Here is a 23,009-nt window from a genome sequence, read left to right as displayed (position 1 = left end):
AAAGCTTCCACTGGGAAATAAAGAGAAGAAAAGCCCAAGAGAGCATTTAACTTAAGTGTGCAGAGAAAGAAAGAGACAGAGAGAACATGGTGTTAAAGAGTATCTAAGCCAGAGGTGTAATGAAATTAGAGTGCTATAATTTGATTTGTTCTGAAAGAGTGTAGAATACAGAGGGACTCCATAATTTGTTATTAAGTATGGTAAAATTTCAAAGGTTTGAATTAAAAGAATAAAAATGGAATGGTAACTTTATAAAAGATGTGAGAAAATAAAAGAATGAAGAATTCAAGAGAGAAAGAACACTTAGCCCTCCATCCCAAGACAGAAAAGAAATGTAGAAATAAAGGAAGCAAAAGAAAACAGGAAAAATAAAAGAAAGGAATATGTTTTTAAAAAGCCTAAAAATGCCATTATGCAAAATAAATATAACTTGCCAATTAAAAGGTAGAGATTGTAAGAATATATTCTTCAAAAAAATTAGCTTTGTGCTGGTTACAAGAGACATACTTAAAATATAAGGACACAGTAAGGTCAAAATAAACAGACAGAAAAAGGTCTACTAGATAAGTACTAACCAAAAGAAAGGTAACAAAATTCCTTTCTATAGCCTCTTTATATGCTCTTAGCCCAGGTTTCTTAGTGGTGTTGCTTCAATGTTTTATATCCTATCAATTTTGATCTGTCATTCTATTAGTTACTGAAAGAAATATGATAAATCTTCCATCATGATGGTTATTTTGTTGAATTTTTTTTCGCTTCATGTTTTGAGGCTACATATTAGGTGCCAGAAGCTTAGAAATACTATGACTTCTTAGTAAGTTTTTATTTTAATCAAAATGTAATGAGCCCAGTTATAATTAGTAACATGTTTTTTCTTAGTTTGTTTAATCTGTTATTAACATAGCCACCTCAGCTTTACTTTGCTTTGTATTTTCCTAGTATGTTCTTTTATTTATTTATTTATTTATTTTAAATATCCATCTTTTCTTAGGCATTGTATTTTTGATGTTTGTCTTGTTAATAGCTTAATCTTTTAATCTTACCTGATAATCTTTTTAACAGACTCATATATTACATTTAGAGTTATTGTTCTAAAAATATGTTTGGATTTATTTCCACCATTAATTTTTGTGTTTTCTAAATACCGTTCTTCACTGCTCTTTTTTGTGATTTCTTTACTGCTTTTATATTAGTAGGCAAATGTAACAAGACCCAAACAAATAATATTTCATTTCTTCCTAATAATTCAGTGATGTAAGATTGTATTCATTCTGGACAAATCTTTTACCTTAGATATGTATTTTTTAAATTAATTTATTTTTTGGCTGCATTGGGTCTCTGTTGCTGTGCACGGGCTTCCTTTAGTTGTGGCAAGCAGGGGCTACTCTTCATTGCAGTGCATGGACTTCTCATTGCCGTGGCTTCTCTTGTTGTGGAGCACAGGCTCTAGGCACGCAGGCCTCAGTAGTTGCGGCACATGGGCTCAGTGGTTGTGGCTCACGGGCTTAGCTGCTCTGTGGCATGTGGGATCTTCCTGGAACAGGGCTCAAACCTGTGTCCCCTGCATTAGCAGGAGGATTCTTAACCACTGTGCCACCAGGGAAGTCCAATCTTAGATATTATTAATCAAGGTTTTAATTTCACAAATGTTCATTCCAAAATCAGTAAGTTTCATTAGTATTATTTTATACATCAGTATCAATTTAAACTCATTCTTGATCATTTTCTTGAGCTGTAGACCTTCCTTAGAGTATAATTTCTCTTCCTCTTGATATTTTTACAAGTTGCATCATGAGAAAATCTTGGTGGTAAGCTCTTATTTTTTTTTAAATATTTTTGGATATACCTTTATCTCATCTTTATTGTTCAATTACAGTTTGATGTTTTACAAATCATAAATTGATAAATATTTCTTCTCAGGAAATTGACCATATTTTCCCCCTTTTTTTGTTGTTGTTGTCATTGATTAGTCTGCTGTCTGACTAAATGATATCCCTTTCTAGATAATCTCTCTTTTCCTTCCAGTTGTTTTTATATATTTATTTATTTATTGTAACATAACAGAGAAAGGATTTATTTCAAGTGACTTTTTATAGTACTAAGTGTAAATCTTTAATATCATGCATCTAAAGATAAAAGTGTTATAAAAATTGTAAACTTTATTCAGTGGTTTCCAGTTGCTTTTGATAACTTTTTGACTCTGTGCTCCTTTGTTTCACTATTATGTATCAAAGTGTGGATTTATTATTTATCTTGACTCCAATTTGTTAGGCTCTCTGAATTTGTAAATTTGTGTCTTTCATGAATACTGGGAATTTCTCAGATGTTCTTTTTGTATGTTTTTTCTCCCCCATTCTCTGTTCTTGTCTCTGGAAACTACTTCTAATTTAGACATGATTCTTTCCCTGTTTCTCAGCCTCATTTCATCTCCATCTCTTTGTCTTTCTAGGCTCTTTTCTATTATTATTATTTATCATTATTATTATTTTCATGCTGTTTAAAACATTCTTCTGTTTTTTGGTTTTACCTTTTCTCAAAGCATTTTAAACATATTTATTTAAGGTTTGATATTTAGTAAGTCGACCATCTGAAATTCTTTCTGACATTTTTATCTGTACAGTCTCATTCATGTGGCTAATTTCATTATGTTTTTAAAAATTGAGTTGTATTTTTAGATTTAAAGAAAAGCTATGAGGCTCAAGTTGTTATGTTAATTTTTTTTTTTTTTCTTTTTGGCCAGGAACTCTAGACTGTTACCAAACTTGGACCCCTCTTCAGCTCTTTTCTTGGGACTCTTGGGGCCATTCTACTACTGTACATTTAAATCTTTAATTTTGTGAAGAGACGAATTTTATTATGATTTCTGGAGGAGACATATATTCCATCCAAATTCCAGGCCAGGCAGTCAGGCGTCTTTTTGTTTTCTTTTTTCAAACTGGCAGTGAGATCAGATTTTTTTCCCAGATCATCTTCACTGAGTGTAGATTAGGGGGTATCTTATTTTCACTTACATTCTCAGTTTTAAGGCCACCAGCAAGTTCCCTAACTCTTAAGAGCTCCTCCGTGCATTTAAAGGGGTGTTTATAGTTGTATCCCAATATTTCTTGGTGTTTGGTAATTGGAGATTTTCAGGAGATTTAGTCTGCTGTTTAATTATAGAGGTCAATATAATCATTCTCTATATTGAAAGCCATTTACATTTATATTTATTTTTATATTTATACTTATACATTTACCAAGACCTAGACATACAAACGTGTTTTAAATAGAAGCATCATAAAGGAAAGTAGTGAGATTTTTGGAGGTCCTCATAGGTTTGTTTTCTGAAGATTTTGCTTCTCCTTTTGCAATATATTTTTAAGAAGCTAAGACTCCTTAAATAAGTTCAAGGTTAAAGAAAATAAACTGAAAATAAATTAGGAAACACGTCTGCAAAGATTTCTATTTCAAAGAATAAAAGAGCCCCTGGGAATATATCTAAGTGCATGAGGATTGAGCACTGAGAAGGAGAGAATGAGGCCAGAATGCTCTCGCCTCAAAAGGGAAAAATTCCTAAGTACTGCAGGTAAATGAAGGCTGGCATCTCTTGTATTTGACCTCTGTAGCCCTTGCATGTCCGACTGGCATTTTAGAGCCCACTTTGCTCTTTCCTCCTATACTGGGACCAGATAATGAAAAGTCTTGTGGGACTAAACTGTCAACAATAAGAAAAACATCCAATTTAAATGGTAGACACTTCCTGTTCTTTATTATTGAACCAGCTTCTCTAGTCTCCAAACTTATTTTTCTTTCTAATAGCCTGGGCTGGGGTTGTTTATCTACTTTTATTAGTAAGTCTGCCAAAACTTAAATTGGTTAAGCACTGATGTTTTTTCATTTATACAGTGCATCTTGTTTGTGTGTTATGGTATGACATTACAAACAAGAATAAGAATATAATCACAAGGTAATTTTTTAAAACTGGCAGTACATTTCTCTTTTCCTCTTTCTCCCTTCCTCCCTCCTTCTCCCCTACTTCCTTCCTTCCATCTCTCTCTCTCTTTTTCTTCTTTTCTTGGGCAGATAGTGTTTATCCAGGAAGCAGATACGATGAAGAAACGAGGAGGAGGTCAGCAGAAACAAAATGATAGATACATCTCATTTTGATAGATGTATCACTGATACATCATTTTCAGTGATGCCTTTGAAATCTTCCCCCAAACCTAATGGTTACATAAAGCAACCATTATATTCTTGATTCTTTATTTTTTAGAGCAGTTTTAGGATCATAGCAAAATTGAGCAGAAGGTAGAGATATTTCCCATGTAAGCCCTGCCCCTACAACTGAATAGCCTCCTCCATTATCAATATCCCCCAGCAGAAAGGTGCATCAGTTACAACTGATGAACCTACAATGACATCGTTATCACCTAGTCTGTAATTTACATTAGGGTTCATTCTTGGGGTTATACATTCTGAGTTTGGACCAAATTTTAATGACATGTATTCACTGTTACAACATCATACACAGTAATTTCACTGCCCTAAAAACCCTTTGTGCTCCACCTGTTTCCTTCCTGACTCTGGCAACCCTGATCTTTTTAATGTCTCCATAATATTGCCTTTCCTAAAATGTCATAGAGCTGGAATCATATAGAAAGCAGCCATTTCACATTGGTTTCTTTCACTTGATAATATGCATTTAAGTTCCCTGAATGTCTTTTCATGGCTTGATAGCTGATTTTTTTTAGCAGTAAATAATATTCCATTGTCTTGATGTACAATAGTTGTTTTTCTATTCACCTACTGAAGGATACCTTGATTGCTTCTAAGTTTTAGAAATTATAAATAAAACTGCTATAGACATTCATGTGCAGGTTTGTGTGTCAACATAAGTTTTCAATACCTTTGGATAAATACCAAGGAGGACAATTAGTGGATAAAATGGAAAGAGTATTATTTTTAATTTTCTAAGAAATCACCAAACTGTTTTCCAAAGTGGCTATACCACTTAGCATTCTCACCAGCAATAAATGAGAGTTGATGTTGCTCTGCATTCTTACCAGCATTTGGCATTGCCAGTGTTCTGGATTTTGGCCACTCTAACAGGTGTACAGTGGTATCTCATTGCTGCTTTAATTTACATTGCCCTGATGACGTACGATGTTCATCTGCTTATTTGCCATCTGTGTATATTTTTGGATGAGGTGTCTGTTAAGTTATTTGACCTGTATTTTAATCAGGTTTTTTCTTATGGTTGAGTTTTAAAAGTTCTTTGTGTATTTTGGATAACACTTTTTATCAGGTATACCCTTTGCAAATGTTTCCTCCCAGTCTGTGGATTGTTTTCTTGTTCTCTTGACATTGTCTTTCAAAAAGCAGAAATTTAAAATTTTAATGAAGTCCAGCTTATTAATTCTTTCTTTCATGGTTCATGCCTTTGGTATTGTACCTAAAAAGTCATTGTCAAACCTAAGGACATATAGATTTTCTATGTTATCTACTAGGAGATGTATAATTTACATTTTACATTTAAGTCTGTGATTCGTTTTGAGTTTTTTTGTGAAAGGTTTAAGGTCTTTGTCTAGATTCATTTTCTGCATACTTATGTCCAGCTGTTCCAATTGTAGGCTATAGTTGTCCATCATATCCTGTTGATTGATGATGTTGCTGACTTCATTATTGATTTTCTGCCCCCTGGATCTGTCCATTTCTGATAGAAGGGTGTTGTGGATTCATGTATTTCTCCTTGTAATTCTATCAGTTTTGCCTCATGTACTGTATTTGAGTGCTCTATTGTTAGGTGTGTACACATTAAGGATTATGTCTCTTTGAAGAATTGACCACTTTAACATTATGTAATGTCCTTACATATCCCTGATAACTTTCCTGGGTCTGAAATCTACTCTTCCTGAAATTAATATAGTTTACTTCTACTTTCTTTTGATTGGTGTTGGCATAATATATCTCTCTCCATCTATTCACTTATAATCTATGTGTGTTTATATTTAAAGTGGATATCTTAAATGGTGCTGGGAAAACTGGACAGCTACATGTAGCGGAATGAAATTAGAACATTCCCTAACACCATACACAAAAATAAACTCAAAATGGATTAAAGACATAAATGTAAGGCCAGACAGTATAAAACTCTTAGAGGAAAACCTGGGCAGAACACTCTATGACATAAATCACAGCAAGATCCTTTTTGACCCACCTCCTAGAGTAATGGAAATAAAAACAAAAATAAACAAATGGGGCCTAATGAAACTTAAAAGCTTTTGTACAGCAAAGGAAGCCATTAACAAGATGAAAATACAACCCTCAGAATGGGAGAAAATATTTGCCAATGAAGCAACTGACAAAGCATTAATCTCCAAAATATACAAGCAGCTCATGCAGCTCAATATCCAAAAAACAAACAACCCAATCCAAAATTGGGCAGAAGACCTAAATAGACATTTCTCCAAAGAAGATATACAGATTGCCAACAAACACTTGAAAAGATACTCAACATCACTAATCATTAGAGAAATGCAAATCAAAACTACAATGACATATGACCTCACACCAGTCAGAATGGCCATCATCAAAAAATCTACAGACAATAAATGCCGCAGAGGGTGTGGAGAAAAGGGTACCATCTTGCACTGTACATGGGAATGTAACTTGATACAGCCACTATGGAGAACAGTATGGAGTTTCCTTAAAAAACTAAAAATAGAACTACCATACAACCCAGCAATCCCACTACTGGGCATATACCCTGAGAAAACCGTAATTCAGAAAGAGTCAGTTACCACAATGTTCATTGCAGCTCTATTTACAATAGCCAGGACATGGAAGCAACCTAAGTGTCCATCAACAGATGAATGGATAAAGAAGATGTGGTACATATATACAAGGGAATATTACTCGCCATAAAAAGAAACGAAATTGTGTTATTTGTAGTGAGGTGGATGGACCTAGAGTCTGTCATACAGAGTGAAGTTAGAAAAAGAAAAACAAATACCATATGCTAACACATGTACATGGAATTTAAAAAAAGAAAAAAAAATGCTTCTGATGAACCTAAGGGCAGGGCAGGAATAACGACACAGGCATAGAGAATGGGCTCGAGGACATGGGGAGGGGGAAGGGTAAGCTGGGATGAAGTAAAGTGTAGCACTGACATATATACACTACCAAATATAAAATAGCTAGCTAGTGGGAAGCAGCCGCATAGCACAGGGAGATCATCTCGGTGCTTTGCGACCACCTAGGGGATGGATAAGGAGGGTGGGAGGGAGATGCAAGAGGGAGGGGATATGGGGATATACGTTTGCATATAGCTAATTCCCTTTGTTATACAGCAGAAAGTAACACAACACTGTAAAGCCATTATACTGCAATAAAGATGTTAAAAAAACGTACTGCCATACCACCTGACCCTACTGCCATCCTACCTGACATTTTTCTTGCCATGGATATGGGCGGCTAGCTACACTACTTGAAAATTGTTTGTCTGAAAATAGCAGGTATGTCACACCCATTTCAGAATGTTTTTCATAGAAAGAAAGCCTCAAGTGGGGGCTTCCCTGGGCAGCAGTTAGGAATGTGCCTGCCTATGCAGGGGACATGGGTTCGAGCCCTGGTCTGGGAAGATCCCACATGCCATGGAGCAGCTAAACCCATGCGCCACAACTACTGAGCCTGCACTGTACTGCCTGCTATCCACAACTACTGAAGCCCATGTACCTAAAGCCTGTGCTCCACAGCAAGAGAAGCCACCGCAGTGAGCCCGCGCACTGCAAGGAAGAGTAGACCCTGCTCGCCGCAACTACAGAAAGCCCACCTGCAGCAACGAAGACCCAATGCACCCAAAAATAAATATTTGATATGCATCCCTAGATGATACACACAAACACAGACACATTCAAAACACAGTCTTTTTGTTTTGTTTATGGTTTCCTTGCTGTGTAAAAGCTTTTGAGTTTAGTTAGGTCCCATTTGTTTATTTTTGTTTTTATTTTCATTACTTTAGGAGGTGGATCCAAAAAGATATTGTTGCAATTTATGTCAAAGAGTGTTTTGCCTGTGTTTTTCCTCTAAGAGTTTATAGTATCCGACCTTACATTTAGGTCTTTAATCCATTTTCAGGTTTTTTTGTGTGTGTATGGTGTTAGGAAGTGTTCTAATTTCATTCTTTTACATGTAGCTGTCCAGTTTTCCCAGCACCACTTATTGAAGAGACTTTGTTTTCTCCATTGTTTATTCTTGCCTCCTTTGTCATAGATTAATTGACATGGGTGCGTGGATTTATTTCTGGGCTTTCTATTTTGTTCCATTGATCTATATTTCTGTTTTGTGCCAGTACCGTACTGTTTTGACAACTGTAGCTTTGTAGTATAGTCTGAAGTTGGGGAGCCTGATTCCTCCAGCTCTGTTTTTCTTTCTCAAAATGGCTTTGGCTATTCAGGGTCTTTTGTGTCTCCATACAAATTAAAAAAAATTTTGTTCTAGTTCTGCAAAAAATACCATTTGTAATTTGATAGGGATTGCATTGAATCTGTAGATTGTCTTGAGTAGTGTAGTCACTTTGATGATATTGATTCTTCCATTTCAAGAACATGGCATATCTTTCCATCTATTTATGTCACCTTCGATTTCTTTCATCAGCTTTTTTTTTTTTGCGGTACACAGGCCTCTCACTGTTGTGGCCTCTCCCGCTGCGGAGCACAGGCTCTGGACACGCAGGCTCAGCGGCCATGGCTCACGGGCCCAGCCACTCCGCGGCATGTGGGATCCTCCCGGACCGGGGCACAAACCCGTGTCCCCTGCATCGGCAGGCAGACTCTCAACCACTGCACCGCCAGGGAAGCCCCTCATCAGCATCTTATAGTTTATGGAGTACAGGTCTTTTGCCTCCTTAGGTAGATTTATTCCCAGATACTTTATTCTTTTTGATGTGATGGTAAATGGGATTGTTTCCTTAATTTCTCTTTCTGATCTTTTGTTTTTAGTGTATAGGAATGCGAGAGATTTCTGTGTATTAACTTTGTATCCTGCAACCTTATCGAATTCACTGATGGGCTCTACTAGTTTTCTAGTAGCATCTTTAGGATTTTCTATGTATAGTATCTTGTCATCTGCAAACAATGAGAGTTTTACTTTGTCTTTTCCAATTTGGATCCCTTTTATTTCTTTTTCTTCTCTGACTGCCATGGCTAGAACTTCCAAAACTATGTTGAAGAAAAGTGACGAGAGTGGACATCCTTGTCTCATTCCTGATCTTAGAGGAAATGCTTTCAGCTTTTCACTGTTGAACGTGGTGTTAGCTGTGGGCTTGTCATATATGGTCTTTATCTCACAGACATAGAAAATAAATTTATGGTTACCAAAGGGGAAAGGTGGGGGGGGAGGGATAATTTAGGAGTTTTGGGATTCACATATACACACTACTATATTTAAAATAGATAACCAACAAGGATATACTGTATAGCTTAGGGGACTCTACTCAATAATCAGTAATAACCTAATGGGAAAAGAACTTGAAAAAGAATAGGTATATGTACATGTATAACTGAAGCAGTTTGCTGTATACCTGAAACTAACACAACACTGTAAATCAACTATACTCCAATAAAAAAAAAAAAAAGAACAAAGTCTTCAGCATGGCTGGCCATTCAGAAGACATGTGTAGGTGAATATTTGTAAATCTATGGGTGTTTGTTCCTGAAAGGAAAAAAAAAATCCTGCTTTAGTTTCTTCTAAAAGCTCATAGAATTCCTAGGAAGATTTAAGATTTTGAGAAACATCAATTATGATTTAGTATAGGTGTGTGAAATATAAAATAGGAGAAAAGTGCTTTCTAGTTAAGAGTAACTCAGATCTGTATGTCAGAACCAGGGTTAACTCTTCTCTATTCCCACTGCACAATCATAACATGAATATAAAATGTCCTTCTTACTTCCTGGGTAGGGATGCTCTTCAGTTGAAATACTGGAAGTGACTTTACTTTTTGTGTGCCCGACAGAGGCATTAAACTTAGGACAGAAAGCTAAAACTGGCATAAGTTCAAGAACGGTTAATTAGAAGCTTGGCAGACCCAATGCCTCTGCAAGGCTCTGTCTTCAAGCACTCATGGAGGACATTTAGTAATCAAGGGAGCTAGCAGATGGCCTAAGAGGCACCTCACACACTTCTTGTTGTGTTCCTTGTTCAAATAACCAAAGAGGAAACATACCACTTTTCATTAGCGTTATCACATTGGATTGCAATACATATCGAGGGCAGGTATTTGAAACTTGTATTATACATAACCTTAGGATATTAACACTGATCGAGATATAAAGTATAAGGACTGACATATGTTAGTAGCATATAACAGGTCCACTCAAATAAATGTTTCAGTATATTTGAAAATGATCATTAGAAATTTAAGTAAATTTACTGCTTTCTGCTGTACTATTTTAAGAAGATAGCACAAAAGATATCTTAATTAAATATTGTGCATTAGTCTTTTTGAAATTCAGACATATAATAGGCATTCTTCATACAGCAAATGCTGTAAAACTGTTATTATTCAGAGAATTAGCCGCTGACTTAAGATGAAATCATGAGTCCAGGACCAGAAACTAGGCTTCCAAATGGTTACTGAAATCTCAGATCACTTAAATTTCCACACTGTGTTGTGTCTATTTAATCTGCACAGCCTCTGCTGAAGCCCTTCACTTTAAACTGTCTCAGTATTTCCTTCTGAAGCCCTCACCATGCACAAGACACAGAACCCAACACACACAAACTGTACTTGCTCTCTCAGGCACTTCTATTCTCAGCTGTTATGACCGGGAATTATAATCTGCTTTTAATGGCATTATACATTTTTAATTAGTCTAGAATTGTTTATTGAGAATGTCATGATGAAAATGGCCAGAATATTCTAAAATTTAAGGTGTAGGACACTGCAAAGACTTAGATTCTATTGCATTTACCCATTCAGGTCTTGGTTTACATGTGTAGAAATAAGTGTCTTGAATATCAAAGTTGTCTCTGAGGATTAAATATGAATGTATTTATGAGTGTTTTAGACATCATCGATTGTTATTTTTAGCTCTTGATCAGAAACTGCCACTGCCACGAAAATGAACCGTTTTCTTTAGTTTGTAACTTGAGGAAATATAGACAGATGCTCAAAATATTTTTAAAATGAATACATTTCTCAGGTCTTTACTCCAGATTAAGTTGCTCCAGCTGCTGCCCTTGTACCTGCTACTGATTTATCTCTCTCTTATATTTAAATATGAGGAATTCTCCTATTTTAATGGCAAATGCCAACTGCTACAGAAAGCTTTTTTCAACCCCTCCAGCTGGACGGCACAAATTGATTCAATATGTACGTTGAGAATCTACATCGTGCCTGACCGTGTGGCAGGGCTCTGTATTCTTTTTCTGGCCTTCCTTAGTATGTTTTCTATGCTTTCTTTAGGAAATATGCCCTGTTCCCCCTCAAGTTATTTATTAAAGCACGTTTCATTTCTTACTGTAGTGCATGAGCTCCTGAAACCCAGACTCTGTGCTTAATTTATATATGCTGCAACATCTTTTACAGTATTTCACAATGAATCCTTAATAGGAAGCCCCTGAATGTATCAGTGAATAAATGGATAAATGAAGGTGATTCCTTAGCTTCATTTTTCCTGATATTTCTACCTCCAGGCATTGCTCTGTTTTTATTCATTTTCCAACATATGAGAGTAACACTCTTAAAATAGATTAGCCTCGTGCAATACAAAAACATTTCTTTACCAAGGTCATTTTTATAATTAAAGTAAGTTTCCTCCCACTTTTCTGACAGTGTCCTCTTTCAGGCTTTTCTTTCTTAGCCTACTCCTTAAATTTCAATGTTTCTTAGGGTTCTGCCTTTGAAATTACTTTTGCTTTTTTTCCCATAATTCTCTGAGAGTTTTCACCCATCCCCATTTTCAATTATATTTATTTAAGAATGAATTTCAAAGCTCTAATTCAAATCCAGATTCTTCTCCTAAATCTGTCTGTTCACCCAACTCCCTACAGCCCAGGATCCCTTGGATGATCCAAGGAACATCCTACACAACATGTCAAAGTGGCAACTCATCATCTCTGCTATCCCCCAGCTCCCCATTCCTCTTCCTTTTCAAAGTCTATTCTGCTAGGGAATGACACACAGACTCGCCAGTCAGTTGCCCAAGACAGACACCGAGGCAACTTTCCTAACTCTGTCTTCTCCCTTTCCTACTGTTAACACTAATATATCTCTGGAATCCACTCACCTCAGTCTACTCTCAGTGATACTTTACTACTTAAGGCCATTATCATCTCCTTCAAATACCACATTAATGTCTACTAACTATAGTATTGTATTCCTCTATGATAGACCCTGATCTCCTATCATTTACCCCACTAGAGCCAAGGAAATGTTCCTAAAGATAAAATCTGATTATGAAGCTCTGCTGCTTAAAAGCCTATCACAGGGTCCCTACTGTGCTTAGAATAGAGTCCAAAAGCTTTCTGTGGTTTACAAGGTCCTATGTAATCTACCATCTATTTACTTCTATTTATCTATTTATCTTCCCTCCTTACCAGTTTCCCCCTACGATGCTCACAATTTCTCCTAGTTCCTGGGACACATCCTGCTCTTTCCTTTCCACATGTGAACCCCTGCCTGCTCCAGGCTTCACTCCCACCCCACCAGATCATAGACCCCATGTCACTCTTGCACTCTTTGTACTCCTGATGTACACTGGGTTCTCCCATAAACGTAGCTCAAGTTCTTTGCCCAAGTTCATATGCTCTTCACTTAATCTTATCTCTATCTTTTATATTTACATTATAGATTTTTTCTTAAAACACTAATTGGTACTGCATGAGAGTTACACTTCATTGTATCTGAAGACACATTTGTATTGTTATTTGCTCAACTGATACATGATTATATAATATATATATATAAAATAATTTTAAAAACAGATTCCTTATGAACTCATATTGGGCTCACACAGACTACTTAATGATTAGTTGTGGTTAGCATCAAATACATTGGTTTATAATTTCAGCAGTTCACCATTTAACAGTTTGGAAAGGGCATTTTTAAAATTATGAGAGATATACCAAGTAATGAAATCGCATTGCATTTCTGCCAGGGAGTTTTCTTAGACATTGAGAATAAATTTTAATTGTAGAATAATTATAACTTTTCAAATTAACCTATTCTGGAATTTAGAATTTCCGTCTATGATTTTAAGATACATTTAATCTTAAGTACTGAAGGAACCCTTGTTCACTTCCCTGAGACAAATTGATGATCATATTTTCTACTGCTCAGCATCTCATAGCATAAGCGTATGCAGTTTTATAGGTTCAGAATAATTTGCACAAGTGTATATGGCTAAAAAAATGGCTAAAGATGAAAATTTGTACATGTTGCCATTTTCCTCTTATTTTAGGGTAAAGCTTCTCTATTGTCTTGAGTAATTCAGATTTCTTTTTCTTGCAGAAGAAAAACAAGAAAGGTGATTCAAACTGAGGTAGACTAGGCATTTCCAATTGACAGCTATAACCTTGTATAACCAAATCCATCAGAGGCATCCTGTTATAAAGTGCTGAATGTTTCATTTCCTTTTTTTGTAAAAGAGGTCAGAGTGTCCAACTGGCAGTATCTTGGAGCCCAAGGGAGGCTTGTAATGTTATTCTCCATCTAGTACAATGTATAGGACTCTTTATTGAAACACAGAACAAGGTCTCGACATTTTTTGACTTTTTAGAAAACTTTATTGGGAGATAGAGTAGAAAAATGCCTACCAAACTAAAAGTAACTAGAACATATCTGTCAGGCTTACACATTTTGTGTGCTGTAAATCCTAGAATATGTTGAGTTGAAAATACTTAGTAAGATTAAGGAATAGCAAGATATTTTCACCTTGGTTCAGTAAGTCACTAATATATAAAAATACATAAATATAAATATCTTTTTGAAAAAACTTTATGCCATTAAATTACTGAATTGAATGCATATGGTATATCAACATTACTAAATAATTGGATTGACAGATGCTTTCTATTTTAGTCACAAAAAAAGGTATATGATTTCAGTAATAGGAAAAGGTTTTTGTTTTGTTTTGTTTTGTTTTAAAAGCTCCCGTGAAAGAAAACAAATTAATCACAACACCATGCAGAAAGTTTTCAGGATTCATTTCTATGTACACATGAAACACTCGAAGTCAAAATGCTATTTTAAACTAAGGAGGAAAATCAGGACAAAAGAAATATTGTTTTGAATCTACCAAAAAATGGATACAGGAGGATCAAGATCACAAAAATAACTAAAGGCCGCATTGCTGAGATAAGAAAATCAGCATTATGCCCTGCAAAGCAGCAGTGCCCTTGAAAATTTAACAGCTTGGATTAACTATAACTACTACATGGTGACTATCATAGAAATCCTGAAAACAATCTTTATTCTTTTATAGGAGTGCTGGTTATAACTGTTACCAACATGTGAGTCTAGAAATTCATTTCATGGAAATGCTTCCCAGAAAGAAATCATCTATTTTTTTTTAATAGGCTGATTGAGAAAGAAGACTTAGGGAAAACAAATTTCTAGAACTTCCTCCCAAAAAGGGATCATTATATCTGTTCTAATCTGATAACGCTTGCAAAATTTCAGCATGTTAAGATGGAAAAAAATGCTATTATAAACATTTTGGTTTCTCCATCTTTTATCCTCATCTTGCTTTTAAAAAAAACTTTCAGAAGCTCCCTTTTGCATCTTATATTTCTCAATTAAATTTTCAGCACTGTCAATTAGTTGATGCTATGCCAGGTGGTGTATAATTTGTTTTTTTATAGTAAATAGGATTAATATCTATAAATTAATTAAATTTATCATGTTCGCTACAAAATTCTAAGCACTCCACAGGCAATTTTGGTCCAGAGCTCCCAATCTTAAATACAGCACTATAAATGACATTGCTTCTTTGGGATGTGTGGTTTCTTCCATTTTTGTGATACGTATTCTGATTGTACATATTGTAGAACTGTTGTTCAGGAGTGAAAGTCACTTAGCTTGGGAGTGAATCTGGAGATCAAAGAGACATTTTTGGTCTGTTGTTTTTTTAAGTATACACGAGTTCCTGTGACCCAATAAATTATTTTTCACTTTGTGTAGAGTGGCTCAGGGAAGAAAAATAACTGAAATTGATGGTAATGCAAATTATTGGAAAGTAAAGAGGTCAGACAGGTGATGATTTCTAGCTAGAACTTCCCATTTGTATTTTAAAGACAATTAACTGTCTGAAGAACTTTCATAAATTTTTCAGCATTTATATCGTTGAATTTATGGAAGGTAAAATGAACTGTAAGTGGCATTTGCAAATTTTGTGAAACTTGAAGGTCCCATCAATATCAAGTTTATTCTCCCTCAAGCCATCTTCTATTTACTCCCAGATAAGCTATATTAATCTTTTTATTTTTGTCACCTTGTTTGGATCTTCCAGTTTCCTTCAGTTTTTCAAATCTTATCCATCTTTACCTCCCAGCCTTCACTTTTTTTTTTTCCTTGACTCCAGGAAAGATGAATTATATGGCTAGGCATCTCTCCATTTTTTACTGAGAACCTCATTCTCTGAATGATTAAAAACCAACATTTACCAGAAATGTGTGTGGTGTGTGCCTGTGACCGTGTATTGATGTCTACTTTTTTTCCCCCTTACTAGATTGTAAGTCCTTTAAGGGCAGTGTCCATATTGCATTTTTCTCTACCGCTCAGGCTGGGATGCTGCTGGTAATTTCTAAATATTTTTAAATGATAGATTTATAAAACAAGTAGAACTTGGGTTATCCATCTTAATGAATCCTACTTCAGTGAGTCAGGATGAATCTCACCAGGGTAGAAGCAACTCTCATTTTAAATTCAACATGATTTTAGTATTCAACAGTAGCTTTGCCTTGACCTTGCCTTGTAACTGCCTGAAGACATCCTCAATGATTACAGGGTTCACTCTGAGGCATTCTACATTAGTGTTCCATAAATCATTGATCTTAAGAGTAAAAAACTGAAAAACTAAAAAGTTTGCCACTTTGTTTTAAAAAAGTACAATGACTGGGTGATTCTATCCAAAATCAGAGTGGGTGGGTGGGTGTGATGGTTAATTTTATATATGTCAACTTGTCTGGGTCATGGTGCCAAGATATTTGGTCCAACATTGTTCTAGATGTTTCTGTAAGGGTATTTTGGGATGAGATTAACATTTAGATCGGTAGACTTTGAGTAAAGTAAACGATTTGATACATATTTATATTGCAAAATGATTACCACAATAAGGTTAGTTAACGAATCCTTCACTTCCCATAATTACCATTTTGTTGCTGTTGTTATGATGAGAACATTAAAGCTCTACTCACAGCAACTTTAAAGTATATGATACAATATTGTTAACCATAGTTACTATGCTGTAATTAGATCTCCAGAACTTATACATCTTATAACTTAAAGTTTGTACCCTTTGACCAATATCTCTCCATTTTCCCCACCCCTTAGCCCCAGGCAACCAATTTTCCAATCTCTCTATGAGTTCAGTGTCTTTAAGTTTCACTTATAAATGAGATCATATGGTATTTTTTGTCTGTGTGACATATAAATTAGCATAATGCCCTCAAAGTCTATCCATGTTGTTGCAAATGGCAGGATTTCCTTCTTTCTCATGATTGACTACATATATCACACATTTTTTATCCATTCATCTATCAATGGACAATTAGGCTGTTTCCATATCTTGGCTATTGAATAATGCTGCAGTGAACATGGGAATACAGATATCTCTTCAGATAAGGATTTTATTTAATCTCCTTTGAATATATACACAGAAATGGGATTGCTAGATCACATGGTAGGTCTATTTTTAATATTTTGAGGAATCTCCATTCTGTTTCCCGTCATGGCTCTACCAATTTACATTCCCACTAACAGCACATCAGGGTTTCCTTTTTCCTTGCTTGATTCCTCTGGCTAGGACTTAACAGTACTATTTTGAATAGGAGTGGTGAGATTGGGCGTCCTTTGTTTTATTTCTGATCTCAGAGGGAAAGCTTCAACCTTTTTCACTCTTGTGTATGATGTTACCTGTGGACTTGTCATATATGGCCTTTATTATCCTGAGATATGTTTAATCCACTTTGTTGAGAGTTTCTATCATGAGGGATATTGAACTTTATTGAATGCTTTTTCAGCATCTATTAAGATGATCATATGATTTTTATCTTTCATTCTATTAATATCATGTATCACATTTATTGATTTGCTTATATTGAACCATCCTTACATTCCAGGAGTTAATCCCACTTGATCATGGTGTATGATCCTTTTAATGTGTTGATGAATTCAGTTTGCTAACATTTTTTTTTTTTTTCTTTTTGCGGTATGCGGGCCTCTCACTGTTGTGGCCTCTCCCGTTGCGGAGCACAGGCTCCGGACGCGCAGGCCCAGAGGCCATGGCTCACGCGCCCAGCCGCTCCGCGGCATATGGGATCCTCCCAGACCGGGGCACGAACCCGTATCCCCTGCATCGGCAGGCGGACTCTCAACCACTGCGCCACCAGGGAGGCCCAGTTTGCTAACATTTTAATGAGAATTTTTGCATCCAAATTCTTGAGGGATATTAGCCTGTAGTGTTTTTTTTGTTTGTTTTTGTTTTGTTTTGTTTTTCTTGGTAGTGTCCTTATTTAGCTTCGGTATCAGGGTAACGCTGCCTTGTAAAATGAGTTTGGGAGTGTCCCTTTCTCATCAATTTTTCTGGTAGTGTTTGAGAAGGAGTGGCATTAATTCTTCTTTAAATGCTTGGTAGAATTCATCCATGATATTATCTTGTCCTGGACTTTTTGGGAGGTTTTTGATTACTGACTCATCTCCTTACTTAGTACTGGGCTGTTCAGATTTTCTATTTCTTCATGATTAAGGTTTCTTAGTTTGTTTGTTTCTATGAATTGATCAATTCCTTCTAGGATGTCCAATTTTTCACATAATGTTCATAGTAGTGTCTTGTAATCCTTGTGATTGTGGTTATGTTATATAAGTCTCCATCTTTGAGACTGGGGAGACAGATTCTTTTGTTGGCTTTGAAGAAGTAAGCTACCGGGCTTCCCTGGTGGCGCAGTGGTTGAGAGTCTGCCTGCCGATGGAGGGGACACGGGTTCATGCCCCGGTCTGGGAAGATCCCACATGCCGCGGAGCGGCTGGGCCCGTAAGCCATGGCCGCTGAGCTTGCGTGTCCGGAGCCTGTGCTCTGCAACCGGAGAGGCCACAACAGTGAGAGGCCCGTGTACGGAAAAAAAAAAAAAAAAAAAAAGAAGCTACCATGTCATTAGAGGGCCATATAGAGAGAAGCTGATAAGTGTTGAGAGTGGCCCCCAGTCAATAGCCAGCAAGAAGATGAGGGCCTCAGCACTACAACTGCAAAGAATTACTTTTACCAACAACCTGAATGAATCCTGAAGAGGATCCTGGACTCAGATGAGAACACAGCTTAGCTGACACATTGATTTCACCCTTGTGAGACCCTGAGCAGAAAATCCAGTTGTACTGAGCCTGTAACACTGACCATGGAAGCTGCGATAACAAATGGGTATTCTTGTAACCTGCTCAGCTTTAGTAATTTGTTATACAGCAATAGAAAACTAATACATTATGTAAGGACTTTTTCTAGCATTTGCTTTTGAGAGCACTAATTTCATGCATAAATTATCAGGAAAGGAAGATAAGATCAGCAATTACGTTCTAGATCGTAGTTCAGACATGATTAAGGGAACAGCCTATATTGTTTGGTGATTAGAGCCCATGTTCTTGAATTAGATCTCTGCAGTCTGAACCGTGGCTTCACCAATTAGTAACTCTTCCACTTTGGGAAAATTGCTTAATTGTTATATCTTTCAGTTTCCTCATTTAAAAAATGGGCCTAAAATAATAACATCCATATCACAAGGATAATTAATTATTAAATGAGATAAAACATGAAAACATTTACAAAGTCTTTCAAATTGTAAAATACCAATAAATTAGTGATTATTTAGAAAAAAAAGGAAACTATGTCTCACCCAGATAAGCCAGGTAAAAAATGAACAGGGAATTACAGAGGGCAGGTGATAAGCAGGTAAGAAAAGTGAGGATGATAGATATTCTTTAAAAAAAATAGTGATAAATAAGAATTGTAAATGACTAACATTGAGGGTTGTTATGGGCTGAATTATGTCCACTCAAAATTCATATATTGGAGTCCTAATTCCTAGTATATCAGAGTGTGTCTGTATTTGGAGATAGGTCTTTAAAGTGGTGATTAAGTTAAAACAAAGCCATCAGGGTGGGCCCTAGTCCAATCTGACTGTCCTTATAGGAAGAGGAAATTTGGACATACAAAAGGACTCCAGGGTTACACACACAGAGGAAACACCATGTGAGGACACAGTGAGATCATGGCCATTTGCAAGCTAAGGAAAGAGACCTCAGAAGAACACAACACTGCTGGAACCTTGATCTTGGACTTCTGGCCTCCAGAACTGTGAGAATATAATAAATTTGTGTCATTTAAACCACCTAGTTTGTGGGACTTGGTTATGGCAATTGGAGCGGACTGAGACCAGGATATGTGATTTCTTCTTCACTTTGCCTCTCCAGAGGCATTCCTCTCTACCCTGCTCTGACCAACAGGTGGCTTCATCTCTTCCCTGCTTCATCTCTGAATTTCTCGTTGGTGCCAAGGCTGCAGCTCTCACTGGACTCCTATCTTTTCTTTGACCCTTCCCCTCGGATATTAGTAAAGGCCTTCTGCTTTCCTGAGTTTCTTGGTGCCTCAACCTCCCATGTTTGTTTCTTTACAACATCTCACACCACCTGAGATGATTAGAACCTGACTAAGAGAGAGGGGAGACTTAGGTATGTGGAGTAAGTGGTGGGCAGAGAATATAAAGATAAAATGCCATTTGGGGAAAATGGGTACAAGCAAGTAGAATAATTGTCTTCAACTGGTGGAACTGAAGGGGCTATCAGCAAGGAGTTTATTAGCTGACCTGATCCATGTGGGGAGATAATGAATTATTGAAAGGCAGCAAAAAGAGTTCACTTTTGCTCTCTCACCCCACATTTACTCCTTAGATTTTGTCATGAGTCCCAAGGCATTAAATATAATATAAATATATATATGTACAAGTGTATACGTGCATATATATGTACATGTGTGTGTATTTAAGACTCTTATATCAGTCAGGGTTCTTAGCAATGAATAACAGAACCAAGTTAGCTAGTTCAAGGAAAAAAATATTACAGGATATATAGTTGCTTAAGGAATCATCTTTGAGACCTGAGAACTGGGCTTGGAGGCTTCCCCTGGGCCCTAAACCACAGACTTCTCCAGTGGATAGACCACTGCAGCCACACCTGTGCTTACACTGCCATCCATACAGGCACTGTGGGTCCTCTTGGAGCTTTTTCAGGCTTCCTCTGTCTCCTACACTTCCCTCACTTGGATGGAGCCCCTCAGCATCTGCCTCTTTGTCATGATCAGTTCTGTGGTTTAGGGTTCTCGCTATTCTTACAGCACCCTAAGTTCATTTCCAGAAAGTCGTTCCCCTTTTCTTGACCTGACTCACTCCTTTAAATCTCCCAGGTCTTAGATCAAATATTACTGCCACAGAGAATTCTTCTCTGAACATTTTAACTAATATCTGTGACTTACCCGGTGATTCTCCATCCCTTTATCCTATTTTTTCATAGCAATTATCACCATCTGAAACCATATGACTTTATTTTTTGTTTTATTATTATTTTGCCTATCACTGCCTTAATATTTAAGTTCTATTAGATCAGTTCTAATAGGTTAGATTACAATTCTGTTCTGTCTTGTTCGGCTTTGTTCTCCCAGCTCTGAGAATAGTGCCTAAGATGAATGGATGCTCCCAATATTTTGTTGAATGAATAAATGAAGTACTCTAAAGGTCCAGGGGAAGCAGTATCCAACTCCGGTCAGCTGCCTAGGAGTGAGAGAAAGACTTCGCATGGGTGCTAACATTTGAATTAGATTTTAAAGAATCAGTTTTTTTCAGACAGAGATAGAAAGGTATCAGGGAGAAAGTAACACTTGCACATAAGCCCAGAGTGATGAAAGGCACAGAGTGAGATGCTTAGTGAGTAGCTCAGGGTGCTGGGAGCAAAGAGTGCATGTGAAATAGGAATGGCAGCCAAGAGTCTAAAGGCAGCTGGCGTCCAGATTGTCAAAGTTCTGTACATCAGGTTTAAAGTGTATTTGTTTGACATTAGGACAAAAGATGAAAGTCTTTAAAGCAGGGGTCTGATATGGTCAGATTTGTTTAAAGGCAGTGATTCTCAAAGTGTGGTCTGTGGCTCCATGGGAGTTCCTAAGACACATTCAGGGGGTCTGCAAAGTTAAAACTTTTTTTTTTTTTCCGTAATACTGACATTATTTGCTTTTTTTTCACTGGCTTGCTATTTGCACTGATGTTTGAAAAGCAGTGAAGGGTAAAACTCCTGGTGTCTTAGCCCACATGAAGTTAGGAGTACCAAATAGTACTAGTAGTCTTTATATTCTTGCAGTTAAAAACAAAGATCCAGTGTCACTTAAGAAAGTCCTTGGTGAAATAATACAAATTATTGATTTTATTAAATCATGACCCTTGAGTAAATGTTTTTTTCATATTCTGTGTGGTAAAATGGGAAGTATATATAAAGCAGTTTTTATGCAAACCATAACTGACTGTCTCAAGAAAGAACTTTTTTGTTGGAGTGTCTAGCTGAATAGGTTCATGGAAAATAATTTTTACTTGAGAGAATGACAGATAATAAATATTGTTACTCATACGTGGGTATTGACACATATATGTTGCAAAAATGAGTGAAGTGAGGCTGTCACTTCAAGGAAAACAACTAAGAGTATTTGTTGCAAATAATAACATTTGTGTTTTTTCAAAGAAAAATTGGAATTTTGGAACATTTGTATTTGCCTCTGATAGCCTAATCGCTTCCTAATCCTTCAAGTCATTTCTGATGAGATCAGTGGGATTGATGAATGTTGTTTTATTGATATTTTATAATGAAAAGGGTCAACATTTCAAAGATTGGCATAATTCAATGAATTAATGTTTTCCAAATGACTATTTCATTTTGCTAAAAAAAATGTTGCATGGGTAAAATCCTTTAAAAATACTTTAAAATGCAAGATAAATCAATGGATTTTAATGGAAAAGATTATAAAAAGTTACTTGATATATTTTCACATTCTTTAGTGACATCTGACCTTTAAGACTCTACCTCTTGTTGAGTTTTGATGTAATATCAAATAATTATCTGAAAAAACTAAAAAATATTCCTTTTTCCAACTACACAGCTGATTAGTCCATATTCTCTTCATACATTTTAACTAAATGGAACTCAACAGGCTGAATGCAGATCTAGATTTGAGAATTCCAGTTGTCTTCTGTTAAGCCATATATTAAAGAAATTTGCAAAAAGGTAGATGTGCTTTTTGCTAATTTTTTTCTTTTGGAAAACATAGTTTTTAGTTATGTTAACATGGGATTAATGAGTTATTGTTATTTTTAAATAAATTGGTGACTAAATATTTTATAAACGTTTCAACTGTAATTTCTAGTACAAGCAATCTTCCATCTTCCATTTACACTGTACTATGCTAAACAAAACCTAGGCACCCTGGAACTCTGTCTTTGCTTTTTGCACAACCTTGTGATAACTCAGGTAAAATCTCTCATATACTTGAGTTTGAGTTAATGTGGTAACATATGAAGTAAGGACCATCTGTAGAGTAAATATTGATAACCCACACAAACACAAATTCCTTGGGGTCCTCAGTAATTTTTTTAAGTGTATAAAGTAGTCCTGTTACCAACATTTGAAAACTGCCATTTACAGAAAGATATTCAGGAGAACAATTGGATAAGCATAGCCTGTTTTTGAAGAAAGTAGAGAGAAGGCTGATGGGGTAGCTACCCCTCCC

The sequence above is a fragment of the Mesoplodon bidens genome (assembly GCF_964165515.1).
Source record: "Mesoplodon bidens genome assembly, chromosome: 4".
In the NCBI taxonomy this organism is placed as follows: Eukaryota; Metazoa; Chordata; class Mammalia; order Artiodactyla; family Ziphiidae; genus Mesoplodon; species Mesoplodon bidens.
The sequence above is the reverse complement of the archived record's forward strand: the minus strand, read 5'-3'. Positions refer to the sequence as shown.